The sequence below is a fragment of the Chrysochloris asiatica genome, unplaced genomic scaffold, assembly GCF_000296735.1.
Source record: "Chrysochloris asiatica unplaced genomic scaffold, ChrAsi1.0 scaffold00354, whole genome shotgun sequence".
NCBI classification, from domain to species: Eukaryota; Metazoa; Chordata; class Mammalia; order Afrosoricida; family Chrysochloridae; genus Chrysochloris; species Chrysochloris asiatica.
The window spans coordinates 644,879-666,129 of record NW_006408872.1 but is presented as its reverse complement, the minus strand read 5'-3'; the positions used below and the strand labels follow the sequence as shown (position 1 = coordinate 666,129).

The window sequence follows — 21,251 nt, the reverse complement described above, 5'->3', positions numbered from 1 at the left end:
GATCTCAAATCCTATAAACTCAGCTCCAGATACCCCACTTTTCAGTGATAACCTCATAAGGGTCTCTACTGGTCATTCTATTGAAACAACTTCTGGAGGAATCCATTTCTTTGGGAGTGGTAAGCTTTCCCTTGTACCTATCCTTGTTTTGTTCTTGATTTGTTGAGGCGTGGACCTTATTCTGGGGACTCTCTATTTACAGACTGAAAGTTACTGATGGACCATTGTCCTCGCCCAGAGCTCCCACCCCATTGTCATTTAAGTGCCTGCATTGGTTTCTTTTAGTACTGTCCACTGTTCTTGAAAAGTCCAGGACTGCTTATGGACCGAGGGACACAGAAGGGACAGAGAGGGGCATTTAGGAGGACCACCCTCTCTCACCAGGTGTTAACAAGACTTTGAGTTCCCTGGTGCGCTTCATCCTACTTTTCTGAGGATGTGGCACTGTCCCAAGCACTGTCTTGGGCACTGTCCCAAATGAAGCTGGCTCCCTGATCTTCTCAGAACCCATGTAGAATCCAAGATTACATGACTGGGTCTTTTTAGTTACTTTCCATTTTCCATTATGTTTGTGGGCACATGGTGTATAGATGAACAATACATCGCTCTGGACACTTAAAAGATTAATCGATAGCAGAGATGAGACCCATGCATACCATTAGAAGGAGAACTTTCTATATTTGGGCTGCAAGCGTGCATTGGCTGTCGGCCCCGGGCGGGAATTAAGTAACACGTTTCCTTTACTGCCCACATGTTCTCAGGCAGAGGAGACTTAATCGGTTCAGTGTGGAGAAGCCCTCCACAGCTTTCTCATACTCAGAGAGTCATGTGGAATCATTCTGGGTGGCTAGGGTATTGCTCTTAAATTTATGGCCTTAGAAATGCAGAGGAATTAGGAAGACGACCTCAGTAGTCAGATTTTCCTCTTGCTCACTTATAGAGTTGACAGACAGAAGTAATTCCCCTCTCCCCTCACCCACATAGTTCTTGCCTTTCTCCAGGGACAACTCAGAAAAATTTTTTAAAAGATTCCAAAATGGCCATTAGCAGGCAACTAACTGCACATGAGTCAGTTATGTGTCACTGTGTGTATGTTTCAGAATGGTGATAGAAGCAGAGGGTTTTATTTTGTTTTTAAAGCCAAAGCAACCTCATTTTTGACAGTCTTATCAGGTTCTTGGGCTGACGAGAAATATAATTTTATAGCAACATTAAAGTGTTGTGAGAACTTGGCAGGGACAATTATTTATGTTTCCAGCAAAAACCAGGCATAGAAGCAAGATGTTAGGTAGAGGGGCCTGGGTTGGGTGATGGATCCAGGTGGCAGGAATGTTGGGGTTGGGGGTCAGGCAAACACTAGTAGTTGAGAGCTACCCCCTCAATGGAACGGTGCTAAGATTGCCAGTAGGCGTGGGGCAAATCCAACCAGGGTGACATTCCTGCAGGACCTCTACATCCCCTGCACATCTGACCTTGGACATCTCTCAGCAAGTGAAAGGTGCCTGATAGTACCAACACCCCAACATGTGACCACAATGCTCCTTTCAAAACTGACCTAATAGGATCCTCCCATCAGCAGGACAAGGCTCACAGAGCCATCCAGACCCGCAGAGTAGAACTACCCCATAGGATTTCCAAAGCTTGTGTGGCACTGTGGGATAAGCACTGGACTGCTGCTAACCACAAGTTCAGCAGTTCAAACCCACCAGCTGCTCCTTAGAAACTTTACATAAGGTCCCTATGAATTGGAATTGACTCAGTGGCACTTAACAAAGACAACAATCTTTACAGAAGTGGAGTCCTAGTGTGGCACTGTAGGATAAGTACTGGACCCAGCAGCCACTCCTCAGAAACCCTATACAGGGTCACTATGAGATGGAACCAACTTGAAGGCTCTTAACAAGCAACAGCAAGAACAATCTTTGCAGAGGCATAATGCTTCATCTTTCTCCTGAGGAACAGTTGGTGAGCTCGAACTGCCAACTTTTCTGTTAGCCCAATGCTTAGTCCACCATGCCACCAAGGCTTCTACCAGGTGGTGATAATTTGTGGTGCACGGGGAGAGAATTTTAGGTTTTTAAACTTCTGTTCCAGGGTTGTTTTTCCCCCCTATATGACCTCTGAGAATATCTAAACTAAATGAAATTAGATTACAAAAAGTTTCAAAATATTTGTGCCTCATTAAGAGCTCCCTCTTCACATTTACAACTCGTGTATGCTGAATTGAAATTACAACTCTATATCATGCAACTTAGTTCTTCGCTTGCACAGGAAGAACACACTGATAATACTCCAGTGGCCTGCTGGGTTTTTTGGGATGAGAACCATGTCATAGGATTTCTTATCGGGGCTCTGCACCAAAGGGCTTTGGGGATTATCAAGCCACCAAAGTTTGAACAAAATGTTTTCTATGTGCATTTTTCTGGGAAGAGGGCTGACAGCTTCAACTGAATTCTCAAAGGCATACATGTTGTTAAGTACTGTCGAGTCATTCCCAACTCACAGTGAGCCTTTATAGGTTTCCAAGGAGCGACTGGTGAGTTTGATCCACTGACCTTGCAGTTCAAACTGACCTTGTGGTTTACTGCCTATCTTCCAGCGCCACACCAGTATATGTAGCCACTAAGATATTGTATATTTTCAAAGAGGTGGAACATAATGAAATATGTGATGACTTAGGAGATATCTCAAAGGCTTCAAAGTTGAGTTGCTACAAAGTTACAGTCATCATCATCACCATCGCTCCCCACTGCTATCACTAGCACTATCACTATCTTCATCACCACCACCATATTCACCAGTCATCATCACCACGATCGTCAACCCATCACCTCCACCCCAATCCCATCATCACCACCAAATGATAAGATCAAATTCCACTGCTAGCGTTCCACTATTGCCATCACCATTCCCACCATCCCCTCCATAGTCATTATCACAGAGTTACCACCACCACATCGCTGTCATAACTAGACCATCAACACTGTCATCATCCCTATGCCATCATTATTACTGCCATTATCACCACCGTCATTACCACTGCCATTGCCATCATCATTACCACCACCATTAATTAGCATTACTACATCCATGCTGGAGCCTCAGCTATTGTTCTCTAGGAAATAACTTTTCCTTGGCCTTATGTGTCCCCAATCCCTACCATGTACATACAGTCTTCTCCCATTCTGTGCTACCTCAAATCCCTCAAAGTACTCTGCTAACTGTAGGTGAGGACAAAGTCTTTGGAGAGAGTGTGATGACACAAACACATTCATTCCTTCAACCACCCCCAACCCCTCTGGTCTCTGTAGGCAGAGGAGATTTGCCTACAAGAGAAAGAGTGCTCTCCTTCTCTGCATATGAACACACACACACACTCCTCTACCTTGAAGGCAGAAGAATTGAAACTGGATCACTGCACATATTTTAAATAGCAGTTGTTTCTTTCCTGTTATAAAAGCTAAAACAGTTAAATTTTGTCATGAGTTACTTAGAAAAGGTACATTGTGTTGTTGTTGTTGTGTGCCGTAGAGTCGATTCCGACCCCTAGTGAACTTGTGTAGCGTTTTCAAGGAGCAGCTGGTGAGCTTGAACCACCGACCTTGCAGTGTAAACGACTTTGCAGTCTGATGCATTAGCCCACGGTGCCATACCAGGACTCCTAGAAAAGGTACATAAAGGAGTGCAAAGCCATTCCTATAATACCCGCATGCTCCTTACTTACATTGGCTAACTTTTTCAAGGGAGATAGAAGGCAGGCTTTGTGGGTAACTGGGTCTTTCTATTTCGGGGCAGGAGGGGCCTCTGCCTAATATCAGAGAGTGTCATCTTTGCCAACTATCAGTTTACAGTTACTTTTTTTGCCATTTACAATTTACTAATGATCCTGGTGTGAATCACCACCAGACTGTGAACCACAAGGCTAGCAGTTCAAACCCACTAGCTGTTCCTTGGAAAACCTATACTGGGTCGCTATGAGTTGGAGTCAACTTGATGGCATTTAACAACAACAATAATAATGATTAACATTACATTTAAAAAATACTATTTATTTTTTGAGAAAATAATACATGTTCATTGTGCAAAATCCAAAGGACACAAAAGGATATGAGGTAAAGAGCAGGCCCCTCTCCCACTATTTCCTGTAAGACTTGGCTCAGGAGAATCACTTCTAAGCTCACTTATGTAACAGTCAGGTGCTGTTGGCCAAGACATTAATTTCTCACTGCAGTTTTCTTTACATGATATCTGGCTTACTTCCTCAAGAGTGGGGAGCTCAACTCTCAGGGAGCTAAACTGAGCTGGAGAGAGTTGAACTGAACTCCCAGGTGTTTGAGTAGACAATTAAAAGAAGGAGCCAAAATGCAAATGATAGTTAAACCTTTAGTCACTTACTGAACTTATATAGGAAAAGAAACTCTAAGAAGTCATGGACTCCACTTTTCCCTGTGGAAAGACTCAGGATTAGGGTCAATGGATCAGTGCAGATGTGAGGACCATCTCCCAGCAAAGGGAGACCTGAACAAAAGGCTCCTCATGAAGACCTTACATAGATGTATACCAGAAAGAAATAGTGACTACTATGGTGTCATCATCACGATGTTTGGGTCCAGTGTTATGGCTATTGTGCTAATCTACCTCATTTTGTTTTGTTCTCTATTTTACCATACAAAATGTCCTCATCTAGTGGTTGATCTATCTTAGCAGCTATTTTCTTTTGAGACTCTAAAGATGTCATTCCACTGTCTCTGGCTTCCAGAAATTTTGTGGACGAATCTCTTGCTATTGTTCCTTTGAAGATAATCTCTCTCTTTCTCTTTTTAAAAACAGCTGTCTGAAGATATATTTTACATATAATAAAATTCACTTTATTCAAGTGTTCAATTCAATGATTTTTGGTAAATTTACTAAGTGGTGCAACCATCACCATAAGTCAGCTTTATAACACTTTTATTGCCACAGTAAGATCCCTGATGCTTATTCACAACGACTTTTCTTTTCCATTCTTAGTTCTGGGTAACCAATAGTCTGTCTGTATAGATTTGGCTCTTTTGAATATTTCATTTGTTGTTGTTAAGTGCTGTTGAGTGGATCCCGACCCATAGCAACCCTGTGTAGGGTTGCCAAGGAGCAGTTGTTGGGTTTGACCTGCCACCTTTGCGTTTCAACGGGCTTTGCAGTCTGGTGCATTAACCCACAATGCCACACCAGGACTCCATTCATAGAAAGGAACTAACCAATGTGTGGTCTCTTTTTTCATTCAGCATAATGTTAAGTAAGCTTTTGACTGTGTGGACACTTAATTGTGCTCATGAGGAACCTCTACAAAGTCCAAGAGGCAGTCGTTCAAAAGAGAACAAAGGAATACCTAATGATTTAAAGTCAGGAAAGGCGTGTGCCAGGGTTGTATATTTTCATCATACTTATTTGATCTGTATGCTGAACAAACAATCTGAGAAACTGGATTATATGAAGAAGAATGTGCCATCAGGATTAGAGGAAGACTCATTAACAACCTGTGATGGGCAGATGACACAGCCTTCTTGCTAGAAGTGAAGAGGACGTGAAATACTTACTGATGAAGAATGAAGACTATAACTTTCAGTATGGATAGCACCTCAATGTAAAGAAAATGAAAATCCTTACAACTATAGATAACATCATGATAAATGGAAGAAAGATTGATGTTGTCAAAGACTTCATTTTGCTTGGATCCACCATCAATACTATTGGCAGCAGCAGTCAGGAAATCAAATGAGTCTTGCATTAGGAAAATTTGCAGTACAAGACCTCTTTAAAGTGTTCTAGAGCAAAGATGTCAGTTTGAGGACGAATTCCTGACCAAAGCCATAGTATTTTCAATACCCTCATATACATGTGAAAGTTGGTCAGTTAATAAGAAGGAACAAGAAGAATTGATGCATTTGAATCACAATGCTAGAGAAGAATATTGAAAGTACTACAGATTGCTAGAAGAACAAACCAATCTGGTCAGAAGAAGTACAACCAGAATGCCTCTTCAAATCCATAATGTTAAGACTTTGCTTTTCTTACTTCAGGTGTCTTATCAGGAAAGACCAGTCCCTGGAGGGTCAGTGAAAAAGAGAAAGACCCCCAATGAGATGGATTGGCACAGCAATGGGCTCAAGTGAAACAGCAATTGTGAGGATGGCGCAGGACTGGATTATGTATCGTATTGTTGTGCACAAGGTTGCTATGAGTTGGAGCCGACTCTGTGGCACCTAACAACAACAACAATGGCAATTTGATTAGGCACAGTAGTTTTTCTTGAACAAATGCTCCTCAGATTGTAGTAATTCATTGGTTAATATCCAGAGTTCTAAAAAAATTATTTTGATTTTTTTTTGCCAGCATATTTTTCATTTTTTGGTTTTAAGAAAGGTAGCTTTTTGGAGGTTCTCAATCCACCATTCTAAAATTATAACTTATTTTTGTAGACTGATTTTGCTACTTGGCTAAACTCACTAATCAACTCAAACATTTTTTTGGGTAGATTCCATAGAATTTTCAAAGTACACAATTAGTCTGTGAATGAAAACTTTTATTTACTTTATCCATTCTGGATACTTTTAGTTTTGGAGTCCTGATATGGCACTGTAAGATCAGCACTGGACTGCTAACCACAAGGTTGGTGGTTTAAACTCACCAGCCACTCTGGAAACCCTAGAGAGGGTCACTATGAGTCAGAACTGACTTGAAGACACTTAAAAACAACATGCACTAATTTAACCTTCAGTACCACGAGTTGGGCTGCCAACCACAAGGCCAGCTGTTCAAAACTACCAGTGGTTCCGCGGGAGAAAGATGAGGCATCTGCTCCCATAAAGATTTACAGCCTCAGAAACCCTGTGCAGGGTCACTATGAGTCGGAACCGACTCCACGGCACTTAACAACAACAACAACCATGTCACATAGTGGTCATACTTCATGTTGCCGAATTTTGGGGCAAAGTCTTTTGTCTTCCTATTAAATATGATATTTGCTGCAGAGTATTTTTTGTTGTTGGACTGCTGGTGTGGTGCTGTAGGATAAGCACTGATTGTGAACCACAAGATGGGTGGTTCAAATCCACCAACTACTCCTTGGAAACCCAATACAGGTTCACTATGAGTTGGAACCAACTTGAAGACACTTAACAACAACAACATTTTTGTTGTTGGTGTTCTTGTTGATGTTCTTTAGCAGGTTGAGGAAGTTACATTCTATTCCCTGTTTGCTGAGAGTTTGTCAAATATATTTTTTCCTTTATTTAGGAGATCACCTTTGTTCTCATAATATGGTGAATTGCATTGTTTGATTTAGAAGATGTAAACGATGTTAAACCAAAATTGCATTTTGTGGATTAACCCACTTGGTCATGATATATGATCTTTTTTGTAAATTGGTAGGTTCAATTTGCTAATGTTTTGTTACTAATTTTTGTGTCTGTGTTCATGAGGGAGATTAGACTTTTCTTTTCTTTTAATGTCTCTCCCTGGTTTTGGTACCAGAGTAATTGTGGCCTTATAAAATAAATTGTGAAATAACTTTTTCTCCTCTATGTTCTGGTACTACTTCTTCATTATTACTGGATACAATTCTCCAATGAAATCTTCTCAGACAATTAATTCATATAAAACGATTTCTACTTGAGTCAGTTGAGATCATTTGTGTATTTTAAAGAATAATTTTTTCCTCCTAGTGTCTTCCTTTGCCGTCATAATTTTTTTTTGCTGAACTCCCTCTATTGTATTTTGCCTTTCTTGGAGTCCTGGTGTGGCGCCGTGGGTTAATGCGCTGGACTGCAAAGTTGGTTTGAAACGTGAGGTCAGCGGTTCAAGCTCATCAGTTGCTCCTTGGAAACCCTATACAGGGTTGCTGTGGGTCAGAACTGACTCAAAGTCACTTAACAACAACAACCTCTAGTTAGGGATTTGCCCTCTCTCTCCCTCTTGTCTCTGGTAACCATCAAAAATTTTTTCTTTTTGTATGTGAAAACCTTTTCTTGACTTTTTTATAATAGTGATTTCATGCAATATTTGCCTTTTTGTGATTGACTTATTTCACTCCCGGTTCATTAACGTTATGAGATGTTTTGCAGATTCATCAGTATTCTTTAATCTGTGTAACATCCCATTGTATGTATGTACCATAGTTTGTTTATTCATTTATCCACTGATGAATATTTCAGTTGTTTCCATCTTTTTGCTATTGTGAATACTGCTTGCGATTAACATGGTTATGCATATATCTATTAGCGCCATGGCTCTTATTTCTCTAGGATATATACCTAGTAGTGGGCTTGCTGTAGCATATGTTATTTCTATAGTCAGCTTTTAAAGGAAGTATCATACTGTTTTCCACCGTGGTTGTGGCATTTAAAAATTCCATCAGTAGTGTATGAAGGTTCCAGTCAATCTCTTCACACCCTTGCCAGCATTAGTTGTTTTTTTGGACCTTGCTATTAATGCTGGGATGAGATGCTATCTCATTGTTATTTTAATTCACATTTCTGAGGATCCCTGGTGTACAGTGGGTTAAGCACTGGAATGTTAAACTCAAGGACAACAATTCAAACCCACTAGCCATTACACCAATAAAAGGTGAGCCTTTCTACTGCTGGAGAGATTTATAGTCTCAGAAACCCTAGAGAGCAGTTCTGCTCTGTCTTCTAGAGTCACTCTGAGTTGGAATCAACTTAATAGCAGTGTTTTCTTTTTAAATGGCTAATGATAGTGAGCATTTCTTCATGTGTCTCTTGGCTGCCTGAATGTCTTCTTTGGTGAAGTGTCTGTTCATGTCCTCTGCCATTTACAAGTTGGATTATTTGTCTTTTTGTTGTTAAGGTGTTAAAGTTTTCTATAAATTTTAGGGATTACTCACTTGTTTGATATGTCTTTGCCAAAAATGTTTTCCCAGTCCATGGATTCTATTTTTACTCTTTCAGTCAAATCTTTGATGTGCATTTTTAGTATGTCCTAGTCATCTAGATTGTCTTCTTCTGTTTGTGTGTTTTTATTTATGCTTGTATTTCAAGGAATTCACCTATTCTTATAAGTTGTCTAAATTTATTGGGATAAAGTTAGTCATCTTGTTTCTTTATTGCCCTTTTGCTGTCTGTAGGATCGATAGTGATGAGCCCTCTTTCATTCCTGATATTAATAATCTGTGTCTTTTCATTAAAAAAAATCAGTAGAGCCAGGTTTTATTATCTTTAATTTTTCAGAATCAGCTTTTGGTATTCTTGGTTTTCCCAATTATTTGTTTTTTTTATTTCAACAATATCCTCTGGTCCTTTTATTATTATTGTTCTTAGGACAGCTACAATTTCATTGCTCATGTTCTACTTTGGATTGTAGCATCCTCTCTCTGTCTCTCTCTCTCTCTTTTTTTTTCCCACATCAATTCTTCAATAGAAATTTAAAAAGATACAGAAAAATCCTATCCAGCATTTCAAATTCCCTGTCACCATCACTCAGGTTAAAACAAAACAAAACAAAATTCAGACTATCTAGTCTGTTCGTTTGTTTAAAATGGAATTACCAAAGTTTGAACTCTGAAGATGCAAACATAACCTTTTGAGGTCTGTAATTAAATAAAAGGGTTGGAAGACCTCTTATTTACTTACATTTATTTCTATGACAAACTTAAGAGACCCATAAAATTCTGTGAAATATATTTGTATATAAGATTAAGTACAAAATAGGTGAAGTGTGCTTTATGAGAGGGCTTCAGAAAATTCCATTATCTTTGTGTGTGTGTGTGTGTGTGTGTTCTAGTTCATGTTTTTCATCATTAAAAAAAAAAACAGCAAAAAAACCCCAAAGCAAATTTCACACAGAAGCATCTGTAATTTGAAAAATCACTTTTTGCTTACTTTAGTGATATACTGATAAAATGGCTGGGAGTGTTGAGAATGATAATGAATATGAAGATTCTCTGTGCATTGTGCCAAAGGCTTTCCATCTGAGGCCAAGGTCAATGAGTTTACTGGCTCTGGAGGTTTTGATGTTGCTGTTTCCAAGGTCTCAGATGATAGCCCTTCTTCCCTCAGTCTTACATTGTTCTAAATACAAATATCCACCTTAAGTTTTGAGATCTGAAATGGTGATTGAAGAATCATGACTGATCATAGTTTTTTTTTTTTTTAATGTTTTATTGTGAATTATGTGATAGTTTACATGGGAGAACATTAGCCTTACATTCATTCTATAATATATCATTTAATTGCTATGGTTACAATCCCTTCCATGCATCATCAACCAACCAGAGGGTATACACTGCAAGCCTGCCCCCTGGTCATCAGCACATGGCCCCTTGCCCTCTTTGTGTCTAAAGTCCCCAGCAACTCCATCTCTCCACATCATTGTCTCTGCCTCCATCTCAGGCATCACTGCTACTCTGGGTAGGGTCCTGCTCTCCGCTCTTCTCCCTTGATGGTCCCAGGGACCTCAGCTCTTAGGTTGAAAAGTTAATCACTCCCTTCCTTGCTAAAAAATGTCTATCTTTACAATTCCAACCTTCACAAGCAGTCCAGATAACAATTATTCACTATTGTATCACAAGAGATCCATCCAGATTTCATTTCATCAGTCCCGCCTAAGACAGATTGTATGCTACTCAGTGGCGATTCCACCTTCCTCCATGCCCTATGAATCTAGTTTCCCTCTTGAAAGCTTGTAAACCAGTCACTTCTTGCCTTTGTAGCCCTCCCATTTTGGGTAGCCAATGTCCAAGTTGCCCATCCCTGTCTACTCTGTGTATGGAAGGGGTGGGAATGATCCTTGCTATAAGGATTTGTTCCCTCTTTTGAGCTACTGCATCCATAGGTGTAGGTCAAGTTCATCAAATTGTATCAGATTATGCTTTTTTTCCCCTCTTCTTTCTTCTTCTAGTTGAGCTCTGATGATCCAGTCATTGAAGCCAGGTCAAGTGGGTATTATCTGCAAGTGTGGGTGTTCTTGTGCAGATGCCCTCTCTTCCTATCAGCTGGATGATTCATTCTCCACTCTAGTCTTCTGTGGCTATATCACTGACTCTGGGCCCAAGAGTCCCCAGGTCTTGCCACACTTCTGGCCAACCAGGTCTTCACCCGGGATCACAGTAGTCTATTGGACATTGTAGGGCTTAGCTTGCTGCTTCATTGCTGTTTTCCCTCACTCCCCCTTATCGGTGATGAGCATAGTCACGAATCAGAGTGTGTATTGAGTCTTAATCTTGGAAGGGGGTTTGCACTGAGGAGACCCGACCACTTGCCTTGATGTTTCCTGGGCAAGCAACTTGCTTGTTCTTGTAGTAACAGTCAGTCTGCCTCTATTGTTTTGTATTTTTCCTGTAGGTCTTTCAAGAAGTATCTTCTGTTCTTCTTGGCGCTTCTGGGTTGTTCTGTTCTTCTTTTTAAGTGGACATTTCCCATCTCTGATGATCTAGATGTGGTTCAGGCTTCCACCTATAGTCTTATGTATTGCAGAGGCTCCGCAGGAAGCCTCCTTCACTAGGCACGTTGTGGCCCCATTTTAGGTATTTCCATTACCTTTTAATTCTGCTTTCACAAACTTATTGAAGCTCCCTCATATATCAGAAGTTGTAAAAATTAAAATACCTTTATTGCCAAGAGAATAAATATTGATAAATGCCTTTGATTTTTATAGACAATCACTCCCACCTTGTGGTAGGTAGATGGTATCAGTATTTGTAATTGAGCATCCTGGTCTTTCTGTGGTCACCGTATGCGCACCTAGTCATGGTTGAACAGATCACATGGAGACCACACCTCATGGAGACACTTTGGCAGGGTGACTTCTGGATGCTTGGACTGTCTTGAATTCCAAATATTAGACTCTGAAGATGCATACATCATCTTTTGAGGTCTATAATGAAATAAAAGGTTTGGAAGACACAGCTGTTTTGATGGCAGGTTCAGAGTCCCATGCAATTCTGTTAAATACATTTGTGTTTAAGAATAAGTTCAAAATAGGTGATGAATGCTTTACAAGGGGGCTTTAGAAAGTTGATGGAATAAGTTTCTGTGACCGAGTGGTCAATTCCTGCACCATTGAGGAGTAAACATGTGTGGTTGATATATCTTGACTGGTCAGTGGGCCTTGCCTTACTTATGTGACTGTCCCTCCATCCGATCTGACAAGTGAGTTTGGAGGATGCAGTCCAGTTCAGGTTGGTCTGCCTGAAAAGATCAGTGATGGCAGGTTTGTGATGACAGTGGCAAAGATGATGAGGCCAAGGAACTAAGTGATTAGTTACAGTGGGCATGATTAGAGCCATACTTGTGCCCTAGTGAAGCTGGGCAGACCTTGGAACCACCTTCTGTTGGAGGGGATATTCATAGCACTGCATCATAGGTTGCTCCTGTGTTCACATGTCTGAGAACCTGGCTGCTTCTCATTACCTGGCTTTTGCCCAGCATGGCTTCTTATTCCCACCTATGGCCTGGGCTCAGCTCTGGACCTGGTATCTGGCCCTGTCCCTGTGGTCTAGCCATTTACTCTTCACTGTGAGACCTGTGACCCTGCCCTATCTCCCCTTATGAGCCATTGGGTTGATGCCTGCTTATCCTATTACCCCAGCATGCCAATGATCTGCTTCCCTGTTGCTGGAAATACAGGAGCAAATGATATCTGTAGGAAATCTTGGGCTAGGGAAAAAGGCAGAGATAACCAAATCATAACCTTAGGTCAGGGTGAAGGACAGAGACTGGCTGTGCATTTTATGTCTAGACACAGGTGTCATTCCCATCTTGGAGGGGAGGGACATTGTAGAACTGGGGCCGAGGCTCTGGGTCTTCTGGAGCTGGGGTATGAGGTCTGAGGCTATTGCTGTGAGTTTAGATCTGGTGACTAGACATTAAGTCTTAAAACCAGTCTGTTGCTGCTTAAATCCTTGTTACCTAGTAGTGGCCAAGGTGAGGGCGGAGATGGGTGAGTGGATTGGTGGACAAAGTATGAGTGGATAGGTGGACAAAGTAGAGAGAGGGAAATGGAACCCAGGCATCATGGAGTAGATCATGGCTCCTATAGCTAAGTGGTAGAAATTAACTATTCTCTGAGGAAATTAGGAACCTGCTTGGAAGGGACCCCAGGAGCCACCTGGAGAGGAGTATTCATTTCACACTACCAGAGGAACCAGAATGTGTTCCTTCCCTCACTAAAGGACTTGTCTTTTTCCATCTCTGTTCATTCTGTTCCCTGGATCAGACGCAGTCCCTGCTCCCACAAGGTTCCCTAAAATCAGAGAAAGTCAGTATGTCCTGTGCTTCTTTGGGCACTGACTCATGGTCTTGGCCGCATACCCTCCTGTGGTTTGTGGTCACCCACTGTGCCCACTCCTTTCTCCATGGGGCTGAGACACAGAGACTCTTACCAACCTCAGCCCACAAAGAAGGCTCATTTCCCTTTGATAGAACCATTTTCTGGCAGGAAGAAAATTCTAAATTTTCTGGCAAATAAAGCCCTAAACAGAACCAGCTTGTTTGAGGTCAGCAGTGTGAGATCCAGAACCAATAGATGGTATCAGTGGACCACTACAAATCTATACTTTAGAGCAGAAGTCCCACTAAGGAGCCTCTCCTCTCCTTCTCTGGGCTGGCATAGTGGAGTGAGAATGGGCTGAGCAGACCCTGGAATTGGCCACTGTGGCAGACAACTGGGAGGAATCTGAAAGTTGAAACAGAGTTCGAGAGAGCCCTGACTCCAAGCTTATGGTAGCTGCAGGTATACAATTTTCATGGGTTGGTTTGACTGGCCACAAGAGCCCTATCCATTTCTTCTCAGAGTCAGAGACTATGGGTTGCCTCCCATTTCCTGGCCTGTGCTTGGGGCTTCAAAGTCAGCTTTCAGTCTAGAACCTTCTGCAGAAGATGTTTAGTATGTCTATGCCAGCTATTCTTTGTCATGAGTGCAGGGCTATGCGTGGACACAGTTGGGTATGGCAAGCAGTGTGTTGTCCTCACTTTATCACTCAACCCCTCACTCCTCCCACACAATTACTAACTCCCCCTTGTGTGTGGATGTTGTTCTCACACTCACGGATACATGTTCTTAAGTTGAGATGATGTTTCTAAGGAGAGGACCAAGCTCCAGGCAGTGACAGATGTTCCTGTCCAGGACTGGGGGAAGGGTCAAGGACTTTTCTGGGGCTGGCACTGGGGGGTACATGAATTCATTGGGCAAGGAAAGGGTGCCTAAGAAAGATAAACTGGGGCTCAGCATCTTCAAAGTCCCATGGCTGGAAGGTCAAGAACATGTGTGTCTGGGATTGTCTGGGATTGTGTCTGTGGTGAACTGGGGCTGGAGTAGCACAGGCCAAGGCAGAAGGGCCAGCCTTGAAGAGCTCCAGGGTGCTGAAGAACTTGGAGGTGGGGTAGTTCATCAGATTCACTCTGGCTTTGCTGTGGAGGAAGTGAAGGGGATGGAGGGAGCAAAGGAGACGCAGTGCAGGTGCAGTTGGGGGAGGAAGATGGTGGAAAGGACAAGGAAAGGCCAAGAGACTCTCAGGGAGAGCGGACAGGACTGGCTGTGGGGAGAAGGAGGGGCCACAGATGATGTTTAGGGTTCTGGCTTGAGGAGCTGGAAGGACAGTAAACTTAGTGGGTGCCATGTGAATAACTCTGAAAAGGTTCAGGGGACAGCTGCTGGAGCTTTTCGTGGGGGCTACCACTGTTTCCCACTAATGCTCTTCCCTTCCTCCCATGTCTCTATAGCTACCTGGCCACTCTGCAGGGCTAGAAGAAACATGAGGCTTTGAGCTAGCTCTGGCCAGATGGCCTTTCCAGCAAGGAGATGCCAGGAGTTCCTTGGCAGCAGAGGGGACAGAGCAACTTGTCAGCTCAACCCAGCCACAGTGATCCAAGGCAGGGTTCCCGTCCCAGGATCTGCACAACCTCTCAGATCTTGGGATTTAGAGGTCTTTTGTGGAGCCTGTTTGTTCTGCTTCTGGGGCCAGCTAACTTGGTCCTGGCCAGATTCCTATAAATGACCCACTTTCCGGAGTGTGGGTAGTGAATGATATTCATCACTCAAGGAAAATGTTTCAAAGGTGGTCTTGTCCAGGCAAATATGTCACTGCAAATTTATCGAAAAGGAATTTATGCTGTTTGTTTGTAACCATGTTGTTGTTGTTGTATGCTGTGGAGTCGGTTACGACTCATAGCGACCCTGCATAGGGGTTCTGAGGCTGTTAATCTTTATGGGAGCCGAACGCCTCATCTTTCTCCCACGGAGCATCTGGTAGTTACGAACTGCTGACCTTGCAGATCGCAACCTGATTGTAAAATGCTGCTTTCTGTAAAACAGGACCGTGTCTGAGCTAATTTCTTGTGACAGATCAGAGAAAAGATTTTGGTTTTCTATTACTTCATTCCATTGTCATTGGTATGTCTCTTTATCCCAGGAGGTCTTAAGGGTTGTGTGATATTGCACTGGTCATGTGACTCCCCTTCAGTATCGAAGGAAGTCTGTCCACCAGATACTCAGTTAAGGCAGGATTCCAAATGTCCCTGCCCTTTGCTCTGTGCCACTTCCTAATATTGTGACATTTGCAGGTTTGAAGTAAGGTTGTTGATCTACTGATCTTAAAGAAGGAGGTTATCTGGTAAGTCTCGCCTTATCACATGATGCCCTTAAAAGTAGATGTTTTTCTCCAGCTAGGGGAGTCCTGGAGTGGTGCTGTAAGTTAAACACTAATTCAAAGGTTGGCAGTTCAAACCCACCAGCTGCTTCTTGGAAACCCTATACAGGATTGCTGTGAGTTGGAACTGACTGGATGGTTTAAACAACAGTGGCAGAAGAAGCATGAGAAATTTATAGCTTGAAGGGATTTGACAAGAGTGAGGGGGCCATGTGGATAGAACTGAGAGTAGCTTTGAGTAGTTAAGAGGGAGGTGGGCTGATAGCCAGCAAGAAGGCCTACATTGCATAGCTGCCAGGTGTGGAATTTGACAGTGACTTGAGGAACCCTGGAAGGTTGGAGCTCAGTTCAGTAGACTCACCGGATTTCTGACCTCCAGAACTCATCAGTGGATATAATTTATTTATTTATTTAAACTTTTTATTGTGAATTGAGTGAAGGTTTACAGACAAGATCATCAGTTTTACATTCAACAAATCAAACACTTTGTTTCATCTCAATGATTGCAATACCATCCCACTTCCTCCCTGTGGTTCTTATTCCCATTTAACCCTCTTTCCCATCTCTTCTCAACTTTTTCCATAGATAAATGTTGCCCTTTTGGTCTTGAGTGGTTGACCATTCCAATGATAAGCATAACATACATATCTATTGCTTAGCTGAAAATTGGGCCACAAGAGCAAGTTTTGATCCAGACCTGAAGGATGACCAACAGTCATAGTCTTGGGTTCCTTCAGTCTCTTTCAGAACAGTAATCCCAGTCTTGTTTTTAAAATATAATTTTGAGGTTTGCTGTACATTTACTATCCGGTACCTTCTAATGTGATCGCTTTCAGAGTGGTTGCAACCAGGCACCATCTAGTTCTGGTCTCAGAGTCATGGAGACTAATGTTCACATGTTCCACTAGTTCATTGGCTTAATTGAGTCCAAGCATCTTCAATTCTTATCTCTCTTCTTTTTTCTGCACATGAAGAGACCAATAGCTGTACCTTAGATGACTGCTCATGAACTTTTAAGATCCCAGATGCTACTCACCAAAGAAGGATATAGAACACATTGTCTTTGTGGACTATGTTTTATCAATTGATCATTGGTGTCCCCTGAAACAAAAAGTTACATACAAAGGAGAACCAAAGCAATTAAGCTCTGACTTCTCAGCAAAAACCATGCAGGCAAGAAGGCAATGGGGAAACATATACAAAACTTTGAAAGAAAAAAAAATTCCAGTCAAGAATCATATATTGCACAAAACTGCCCCTTAAACACGATGGCGAAATTAGAACATTGCCAAATAAACAGAAATAAAAGGAATTTGTAATAACCAAGCCAACTTTACAAATACTAAAGGAAGTCCTTTGGACTGAGAGGAAACAACAATGGTAACAACTAGAGATTGACATACAAGCAATATCACCCAGAATTCAATTCAGGTATGTAGTGGTTATGGTGATGTGCTGTGGAGTTGGTTCCGACTCATAATGACCCCGAACAGGGTTTCCAAGGCTGTAAATCTTTACGGGAACAGAAAGCCTCATCTTTCTCCCACAGATCGGCTGGTAGTTTCAAACTGCTGACTTTGAGTTTCACAGCCCATTTCGTTAAGCACTACACTACCAGAGCTCCTTCAATCCATGTATAGAAGTATCCAAACTAAAACAAATCTGCAAGACTAAAATAGGAAACCAGAGATATCAATTTATAATGAAGACAACCACAAAGCAAAAAGAGAGAAAAGTATAGTTGCAAAACTTTCAAATGGTGAAAAAGTCAAGTAGATTTCAAGATAAAACAGAATGCTTTAAACTGTGGAAGAAATGAATAAATTACAGAGTAACTTCAAAGAAAGTTAATACACCTTCACATCAAATCAAGAAAAAGGCAAACCATGATGATTTCATAAACATTAAAACAATTACAATGAAGAAATTAATAACACACTCAAAATGAACTCAGCTTAGAAAAATACGTGGAACAAAGAAATCAGAAGCACCAAAAAAACCACCCAAAATGAGAAACCACACAGCAAAATGACTATAATCAATTTATACCTATCAATAATTTAACTGAACGTAAATCAATTAAATATACCAGTCAATAGACAAAGAATAGTAGAGTGGATAAGAAACAGGATCCTTCAATATGCTGTCTAAAAGAGACACACTTTACACACAAAGACAAAAATAGATTAAAAATCAAAGGATGGAAAATGTATATGAAGCAATGCAATAATAAATGAGCAGGAGTGACAAAATTAACTTCTGATAAAATAGACTTTAAGGCAAAAACCAGCATAAGTTACAAGGAAGGACAGGATCTTATGATTAAAGGGTCAATTGAACAAGACAATATAACCATAATAAATATCTATGCTTCCAATGAAAGTCTCCAAATACATATATCAAACTCTAATAGAATTAAAGAAAGCAATAGGTAACTCAGTGTAGTGGTTACGGAATCGGGCTGTGAGCCGCAAGGTCAGCAGGGATGGAGACAGAGATGATGATGTGGTCAGATAGAGTGGCTGGGGACACTGAACTCAGGGAGGGAGAGGGGCTGTGTGCTGATAGCCAGGGGTGGGCCTGTGGGATGTACCCTTTGGTTAGTTGATGATACATGAGGGGATTGTGATCATTGCAATGAAATGAAATACAATAGGATGAATGTAAAGCTGATATTCTTCCATGTAAACCTCATAAAAAAAACTTATTAAAAAAAAAAGAGAGAGAAAAAAAGTCTCTTTGAAAGAATTGATAAAATGGACAAACTATTGGCAAATCTAAAAGAAAAGGAGAAGATGCAAATAATATGCATAAGAAATGATATGGATGACTTTACAATAGGAAGAATAGAAATAAAAATGATAATAACAGAATACTATGAAGAATTGTACTCCAGTAAATGTGAAAATCTAGAAGAAATGAATGAATTTTTAGACAAACACAGCCTACCAAAACTAATGCACACAAAACAAAAACAAAACCAAACACAGAGTGAAGTAGAAAATTTGAACAGAACTATATGAACAACAAAGGAACTCTGGTAGCGTAGTGGTTATGAATCGGGCTGTGAACCACAAGGTCAGCAGTTTGAGACTACCAGCTGTTCCGTGAGAGAAAGATGTGGCTTTCTGCTCCCGTAAAGATTTATAGCCTTGGAAACCCTGTGCAGGGTTGCTATGAGTCGGAACCGACTTGACAGCACTAGACAACAACAACATAAGAACAACAAAAAATTACCAGCAATTAAAAAACTCCTAACAAAAAGAAGTCCAGGCCCAGATGGCTATACTGGTGAATTCTACCAAATATCCAGAGAAGATCTGACACCAATTTTACTCAAACTATTCCAGAACATAGAAAATCATGGAAAATACCCAAATACATTTTATGAAATAAGCAAAACACTCATATGAATACCAGGCAAAGACATAACTAAAAAAGAAAACTATAGATCAATTATTCCTCATGAACATAGATACAAAAATTCTCAACAAAATCCTAGCCACTAGAATTTAACAACATATCAAAAAATAATACATCATGACAAAGTGGTATTCATACTACGGATACAAGGGTGGTTCAATATTAGAAAAATAATCAATGTAATCCACTACATAAAGAAAACAAAGGAAAAGAACCACAGGATCATATCGATTGATGCAGAAAAGGCACTTGATCAAATTCAACATCCATTCCTGATAAAAACACTCAACAAAGTAGGAGCAGAAGGAAAATTCCTTAACATAATTAAGGACATATATACAAATCCAACAATCAACATGACTTTATTTTTTAAGTTAATGATAGGGTTTCTTGAGCTGTGCCTTAGTATAGACACTGGGGTTTGTCCATGGTGCTCTCAATATACAAAGCTCAGATATTCTGCCAATTTTTTAGCAGTGAATCCAGAAAGTTGACAGCCAAGTGGATGTTGTAATGAGTTCATCATTTGTCATCACATGGCCAACAGCCACTGCCAGACATAGCACCTTCTTCATCTGGAACTTGATGGTGGACTTTACTTAACTTTAACCACCATATTTTCACGGTGGGTAAGCAGGGAAGGAAATTTGCCAGCCTTATTTAGGCCTGGTCCCAAGATCTTTGGGATTTGCTTGATCAGGGATTCAGATTCTTATTCTTGGTGAATTTCTTGAGTGCCTCAGTGTGCTTGTGAGGGATATTCAGGACCTTTGCTTCATCACAGTGCTGCTGGCTCCCAAGGACATTCACAGAGAACTTGGGGTGGGGGTGGACTTCAGCCTGACGGCGCCTGAGAAATGTTTATACTTCTGAGGGTCATAGTTCTTTAAGCTGATCTGCAGCTCCACCGTTTCCAAAAATTTCCAGCACTTGTGCTGGCTCCAGTGCAGGACTTCCCAAACAGCTTTGTAGAGGGTGTCGCAAGAGACTTCACTGCTCATGATGCTTAGTACTGCAGAAACCAGAAAAGAGCCAACATTATTACTGTTAATGGAGGGAAACAGAAAACATTCCTTTTGCGAACAGGAATCAGGCAAGGATGACCTTTATCACCATTCTTATTCAATGATGTGTTGGAAGTCTTAGCTAGAGCTAAAGGCAAGAAAGGGAAATTTAAGGCATCCAAATTGGCAAAGCTGAAGTAAAACTCTATTTGCAGGTGATATGATCTTACATATAGAAAATCCCAAAGATTCAGCAAGAAAATTATTGGAACTCATTGAAAGATTCAGCAAAGTGGCAGAGTATAAGATCAATATACAAAATCAATTGCATTCCTATATACTAATAAAGACAGCTGTGAAAAAGAAATTAGGAAAACAACACCATTTACAATAGCCTCTCAAAAGATGAAACACTTAGGAGTAAATTTAACCAGAAATACAAAAGACCTATACAAAGAAAACTGCAAACCACTACTATAAGACACCAAAAGATACTTTAAAAAATGGAAGAATAAACCATGCTTGTGATTAGGAATGCTTGACATTGTCATAATATCAATACTACCCAAAGCAATCTATAAATATAACAAAATTTCAATCCAGATTATAACATCATTCTATAAAGAGATGGAAAAATGGATCACCGACTTTATATGGAAAGGAAAGAGACCTTGGATAAGCAAAGCACTGCTTAAGAAGAAAAAGTTGGAGGCCTCTCACTCCCTGATCTCAAAATTTACTACACAGTCATAGTGGTCAAAACAGGCTGGTAGTGGTACAATGAAAGATACAATGGAACAGAATTGAGAAGTCAGAAGTAAATCCATACACATATAGTCAGCTGATCTTTGACGAAGGGCCAAGACACATTTAAATAAGGAAGACACACTCTCTTCAACAAATGGTGCTCCAACACTGGAAATCCATTTGCTGAAGAATGAAACAATACTCATATTTCACACCATATACAAAATCATCTCAATGTGGATTAAAAATCTAAGTGTAAAACCTAGAACAATAAAGATCATCAATGAAAAAATAGGGACAAACTTAGGGACTCTAATAAACAGTATAAATAACACTGTCAAGCATTACTTGTTGTTTTTAGGTGCCATCGAGTTGGTACTCACCCATAGCAACCTTATGCACAGCAGAACGAAACACTGCCGGATCCTGGGCCA

The 21,251-nt window shown here is 40.8% G+C and overlaps 1 pseudogene; it reads right to left on the bottom strand.

Moving 5' to 3' along the window:
- Positions 1–19,468: 19,468 nt before the first annotated feature.
- Positions 19,469–20,067, bottom strand: LOC102822291 (annotated as a pseudogene).
- Between the last annotated feature and the right edge of the window lie 1,184 nt (positions 20,068–21,251).